This window comes from Cyprinus carpio, chromosome B25 (genome assembly GCF_018340385.1).
Source record: "Cyprinus carpio isolate SPL01 chromosome B25, ASM1834038v1, whole genome shotgun sequence".
In the NCBI taxonomy this organism is placed as follows: domain Eukaryota; kingdom Metazoa; phylum Chordata; class Actinopteri; order Cypriniformes; family Cyprinidae; genus Cyprinus; species Cyprinus carpio.
Genome location: NC_056621.1, coordinates 6,251,389 through 6,258,725, shown reverse-complemented (window position 1 = coordinate 6,258,725; position 7,337 = coordinate 6,251,389).

The window sequence follows — 7,337 nt, the reverse complement described above, 5'->3', positions numbered from 1 at the left end:
GCCAGCAACAAAAAAAACCTCACAAACTGTTTCATTTCTGTTTGTTCCTGTGCTGTAATTTAACAGTAAACTGTAAACAGTGAGTCAAACATCAGCATAAGGAGCTCCAGAGATCAAACAAATCTGCTTGTAAAGGTGAAAGGTCACAGATTTTGGAGTTCTGAATGTTTCAGAGTAATCGACAGACTGATGGTAAACTAAACACTACAGTCACTAGCCTCTCTCTCTCTCTCTCTCTCTCTCTCTCTCTCGCTCTCTCTCTCTCTCTCTCTCTCTCTGCATTCCTCTGGTGTTAGGTAAGAACCTCTCTTGCCAACCCAAGTAAAATGATGTATTCAAATTTCCATGATTCAACTTCCTCATCCTGGTCATCGAGTCCATATACGGCTAATTTCCATTTCCCTGATGTAATCAGCCTCTGCTTGTTGCAATTGGTTCTCAGTGTTTTCAGATTCATATCACACAAGTAAATAACTGCATGTCTGTAATAATTGTGGAATTTGTGGTGTTCTGGTGTGATACAAGATCATTTTGGTTGATTTGGGCATAATACACTATAGCAATGTTGTGGTTTTTATTATTTAAGTGGATTAAGATGTTCTTAGTCATTGTTTTTTCAACCAAAACAGCAATGATTTACTTTTACAATGATTTATTTTTTTCAAAATTAATCTTTTTGTAGTACACTGTCATTCCAACATTTTGGGTTGGTAAGAATTTTTTTATATATATATATAAAAAAAAAACTTTGCTCACCAAGGCTGCATTTATTTCATAAAAATAAATAAACAAATAAACAGTAAAATTAGGAGAAATTATTACAGTGTAAATAAATGGTTTTGTATTGTAATCTGTTTTAAAATTTAATTTATTTCTGTGATGCAAGGCTGAATTTTCAGCATCATTACTCCAGTCTTAAGTGTCACATGACCCTTCAGAAATCATTAGGATATGCTGATTTGTGCTGATAATAAGTGTTCCCAAGAAGAAAAGCTGCTCAAGAAACAGCCTTTCTTCTTGCAAACGTTTATTATCAGTCTTGATCAACAGTTGTGTGGCTTTTTTTTTTTTTTGGAAAAGATGTTTTGCAACATTATAATTGCTTTTACTGTCACTTTTCATTAGTCTAATGCATCCTTGAATAAAATGAATGAATGAATAAAATAATTGATTTCTTAAAAAAAAAAAAAGAAAATTCTTACTGACCCCAAACTTTAGAACGATAGTGTACTTGTTCCTGCTCTAAATGTGCAAGAATCAAAGAGCACACTGAGGGCATTTTGGAAATATACAGTTATTAGAAATCATCCATTTTCAATGAAAGTTAGCAATTTGAAACACCATGAGCAAACATTAGGCCTAAAAGATGACCTTTTTATGCAAGTGAGCAGCAATCTACTAACACAAAACAGTCCAGCAGTTTGATGACATCCAGCAGTTTGTTCAGTGTCAGTTTGAGTAAATATACATGGTACATTTCAAAAGATCAAGGGAAATTATGTTTTTCATTATATGACACCAAGTTTTTACGATGACTTTAGGATGTTCTTGTCATACTGGACTGTTGAGACTCTCCATCAACACACCAGACAGAATCAGCAGGTTTTTGCTGTTGATTGGGAAGATCGAGCCGATCTCAAGTTGCTATTTGTCCAGTGGAATGTCTGTCATTTGAGTCCCGCCTCCTCTGTCTGTCCAAACAGGAAACACAGCGCGACACGATTACATCAAACTTACTGAAAGTTCTCGCAACTCTCTGGAGAAGCCTGTTAAGATTTATGAGCTGCATAACCATTTGCACACACACACACACAACCTTCAGTAACCTCTCCTCTCCTCTTTTTCTCACTCCCTCTTTCTTTTCTCAATTCATTGGAAGTTCTTTCATATTTAATGAGATTAGTTCCACCCACTGCCTGTGCTGCAGCGTTCCTGTAGCTGAGAGAAACACAAAGAGATGGACAGAAAAACACAGACCACATGATGAAAGAGAGAGAGAGAATGTTTCATTCTCTTGAGTCCAAACCTGACCCCAGATCAGATCTCCTGCCCCGTCTGCTGCTTCAGACCCATAGATGGTGCTATTTCAGAGCTGAGGTCGTGTGTGTGTGTGTGTGTGTGTGTGTGTGTGTGTGTGTGTGTGTGTGTGTGTGTGTGTGTGTGTGTGTGTGTGGTCTTTCTATGAACCCAGCAAGAAATTTGATGAAAAAATAATTTTATTAGTGTTTCTAAGGTAAACATTACTAGTTTTATTTCACAAAGTCTTAGTTATTTAAACAAACTTCTACAACAAAATATCAAACTTTGGTATGTAACTTGCTCATCATCGTTTGTGTTATGAACATGAATGATACATTAAATTGTGCAGCTTGTAGAGGAGTGTGCTATACATTTTCTGGGCTTTTTGCCCAATAAGCAGACACTTAGCAATTACCCCAAATACCCAAGCAACTGCACATCAACATGCTAAAGCTCAGAGCACCTTAGCAACTGCATTGCAATGCCCTGGCAACTACCAACCACTTAGCGTTGTGGCAGTAGGTTCGTCCCAGTCTGCATCTTTATGCATTATTCTATGTTGATTTGTGGTGTAAATAGTGTGAGTAGAAAAAGTACACTTAACGGGATAGTTCACCCAAAAATAAAAGTTCTATCATTAATTATTCACCGTCATGTCGTTACAAACTCGTAAGGCCTTCGTTCATCTACAGAACAGACTCCAATTATGAAAGACAAAATAACCTTATAAAATTCATACACACAGTTGTACAAAGTACAAAAGTAGTGTATAGAGCATCATTTGGGACACAACTAGTGAGTTTTGCACAAGCAAGCACCGCTAACATTTTTTTTTTTACCAGTATTCTTGATTGGTTTATAATTAAAAGTCCATCGTTCTTGCTGGCACATGAACATCTTGAAAACCTGATTCTAATGCTTGCCACATTGGAGATCATATGATCAAAACCTTCTGCGTGAGTTTGTTTTTAACAGATGGGATTTTATTTTGATAAGCGATTGAGTTGCATCAGATATTGTTGCCAATTATATCGTTTCGTTGTGTTTTTGTTGCAATTTTACACACACTGAATAGTTTGGAAACTTAGACCGGAGGGGTGGGGGGTGTTAATCTAAACATGCCGAGAGCAGAGAAGAGATTTTCAGGTGGGCCTGTGGTTTATCACTGGAGCTCATAGACGTAATCCAGATGACAGCGGGAAGAGCGCGAGAGAGACGGAGAGATATAAACAGTGTTATGGCATGTGTTATGGTTTCACATCTCTGACTGATGATCTTTAGCACAAGGTTGGTGCTTGCAAACGACCTCTTGCGTCGATCTGGAGAGCAGGAAGTTTTGACACCTCCTGAAGTCCAATCCAATTGTCCCTGATGAAAGAGTCAGGTGATGTTACCTCACATGAGCACGTTAATGAGGGAGAGAGAGCAAGTATGTCCATTTTTCTGCCCTGTTAGAGTTTATAAATAGTTAGCAGCAGCTCACGATTGGGAGAGGACGTCCTACACTGAGATATCTTATCTTAAGGAGACTCTTCAAAGCTCAAAAAGTAAACACACAGCCTGAGAAACAGAGACTGTAATCTGAGGATGTTAGTGTTGCTGTACGTTTGTATTTATAAAAGGGAAAGATGAAACATTTTTTCCCGAAATCAAGCTCAAACGAACTTGATCAACAAACCCGCCCTTCCAATGCCAGGAACCATTTAGACTAGCAACATATCTGGTCCACTTTCATAGATTCAGCAGTATAAACCTTGCAAGCTTTGACAAATCCAGTCACTTTTGTTCTTCAAATGTGCTTGTTGTTGCAGCCCTGGCAATTACACTAAAGACCCTAGCAACAGCAGAACAATGTCATTAAATCATTTAGAACAATTTTGCAAAAACAAAGCAAAACTATTTAGAACGCCTTGGCAACCACCTAGCAACACCGCAGAAAGCGACAAAGATACACTAGCAACTGTATAGCAATGCACTAAAAGCCATTTGGAAAACACTTTAACAACAACCTAGCAACAACCCAAAACACCCTAACAACTGCATGGCAAGGGCCTAAATTCACTCAGAACACTTTAGCAAACACAAAGCAATGCCTTGGCAACTGCACCTAGCAACACCACAGAAAGCACCAAAGATGCATAGCAATGCACTAAAAACATTTGGAGAACACCTTAGTAACAACCCAAAACATTAACAATTGCATAGCAAAGACCTAAATCCACTCAGAACACTTTAGCAAACACAAAGCAATGCCTTGGCAACTGCACAGCACTAAACCCCATTTAGAACACCTTAACAACCACCTAGTAATGCCCTAGCAACAACCCAAAACACCCTAGCAACTGCATAGTAAATTAATTAAATAAGTTTTTAGAATGTCTTACCAACCACATAGCAACACCTTAGAAACCACCCAGGTCTGAGACACATGGAATCGTGTGACATTTTGACCCCTAGGAGGAGGTGATGTGATCATGTCCCATAAAGGTTGAAGGCTATTAGTTCTGCTCACCATCTCACTTCTACATCAATAAGGTTTAAATCTGGATTTATGACTAACCTGTTAGAGGCAGGTAAATCAGAATATAACCTGGAGAACAAAGCGGAACACAGAAGTGTGGTCAAGGATATCTTAGTTACTTCTTACTGACTGCAAACTCTTTCATGCCCTAAAAACATGATAAGATTTGAGACCAAACACATCTGGAAGATTCAATATTCATGGACATGAATCCAACAACTAGTTCTTCATTGTACGCATGTAATCCACACTGTCTTGAACATTTGAACTGGCGGAAAGCATGCTCTAGGAGTGTTTAAAATATATCCTGAGATGTTGTGTGAGGGTACTGGGATTCCCACGCTGTGTGTGTGTGTGTGTGGATCAGTTCACTGTAAACGGGGATAACGGGTCACAGAGGTAGGCGGAATATTTGTGGGTGGAACCCTAGCAGCGCCTCCTGTCCCGGCTTTGTGGGCTCAACCTCACTGGGGATTCGTGGAGGTCGTGGAGCTGTCAGTCATGTGGTCATGTGTTCATGGGAAAGCTGGAGCCGGAGCAGAGATGAATCTGACATCTGTTACAGTAGAAAACTGACCTCAGAACAGGGCTCCTGCACAAGACACATGGAGAGAAAACACTACACTTTTTTTTAATTTGGTTACGTTTACTTTTTAAATTTTGTTTAGCACTGCTATGGCAAAAAAAAAAATCATATTTTATACCGCACTGTTGTTTAGTTTAGCTTAGTTTAGTTAAGTTTAGTTTAACACTACTTTGGAAATAGTAATTCATATTTTATACCACACTATTGTTTAGTTTAGTTTAGTTTAGTTTAGTTTAGTTTAGTTTAGTTTAACACTACTTTGGCAATAGTAATTCATGTTTTATATCTCACTGTTGTTTTGTTTAGTTTAGTTTAGTTTAGTTTAGTTTAGTTTAACACTACTTTGGCAATAGTAATTCACATTTCATATCACACCAAACACTACTTTAGCAATAGTAATTCATGTTTTATATCTCACTGTTGTTTTGTTTAGTTTAGCGTAAATTAAATTATTTTAGTTTAGTCCATTTCATTTCATTTCAATTCAAACACTACTTTGGCATGACCTATTCATATTTTATACCGCACTGGCGATGCAAATTCAATTTTTAGTTAAGTATGTTTTAGTTTAGCAATGTTTTGGCAATAGAAAAAAGTACACTAAACTGTTCCCTTTTTTGTTTGTTATTTTTCTCTACTTTGAAAATACAAATGTACAGTTGTAGTCATGCCGATAAAGCTTACTAAATTGAGTTATAATTGAGAGAGACAGGGGAAAGAATGGAATTTCCCATGTTTTTCTTTTCTTTCTCAAAAACTTCTCAGAGAACTAAATATAGGAGCATTGGAAATGCTTTCAGTGACACTGTGAAGAAGAAGGTCATTTTCCTGCTATTTTTGTTCTCTAGAGACCCCCTCATCTCCCGCCATATTTCTCCCCTGCTGTGAAAGTACTGTTAATCGTTTTCTCTCGATGTTTGTTAGGAACATGTTGCCCTTGTCCCACTGGCTGCAGAGAGAGAGACCCTCACTCTCTGCGTCTGACGCCATGTGGGAGCTACCGCTCAAATAAACTCCCTCTATCTCCACCAGGTGTGTTCATGATCAGTGGTTGCCCTATTTATCCCTCAGTTTTCTTCATTCCGCTGTTCATGTGACCTCTTTTGTTCTACACATGCACGCAGTCAGACTTCACGCTACAGTATTTCTCTCTTTCTGCTCTGGTCTGCGGCCAAGTCCCTCGTTCCTTCCAGCGGATTGTCCTCCTCCACAGAGCGAGGGAGGGTCGGCTGGGGGAGGTGGAGAGAGGGAGGCAGGAAAAAGAGAGAGAGAGGAGAACCCAGCAGAATGTAAACACCTCGTGTCGAGGACAGGCTGTTCTTTTGTTTGGCATTTCGAAAGAAGTGATTTATAAAGCTTAAGATGTAGAAAGACTTTTTTTCTGACTTTAGAGCAGCAGCAGATCTCTCTGAGCTCATGTGATCGATCAAAAAACCACATCTCTGTCATTCTTTCACCACAGACTCTAGCTGTAATGAACACAAGCTGCATTTCCTGTATCATTAACTGGAAGGAGCATTGTTTTCAGCTACCTTAAAATGCTATGCGCCTATTACAAAAATTATGGTAAAAATTATTAAGGCCCAGAAAAACAGGACTTTTTGATTGTTTTTACCTGTAAACACATGTTGATATGATTTTCTGCCTTTACCAAATGCATTTTGTTAGAAGATGGATTTTTTTAAAAAATATAATGAAAAAACTAAAGGGTATTTATTTGTTTATTTCTGAATGTTTACTTGAATATTTTATATTTTTGATACCTTAAGCACTATTAGATACTTCATGCAAGTTTTACCTAAATTACCTAAAATCTGTTGCATTTTGTTTTCTTTTCTTTTTTTATTATTAATGACTGCTTACATTAATAAACTACACTGAAACACTGTTCATTTAATTGAGAATTATTTTATGGCTACATGCCATAGTTATTATAAGTGTTTTTTTTTCTAATATAAAATTTATAATTTCAATATTTTATTTTATATTAAAATATTTCATTGTATTAAAATGTTAAAATAAACATTTAAGTTTTTGATAAAAGTGGAAATAATTTTAAAAAATTAAAAAATGCAAGACTGTGTACTTTAATTTAATCAAATTAAAAACATTGGATTGACGTTATTTATTTGCTTTGAAAAAACTGAAAGAAAAAAAACTGTTTTTGAGAATTATTTAATGGCTATATGCCATAGTTATTATAAGTGTTTT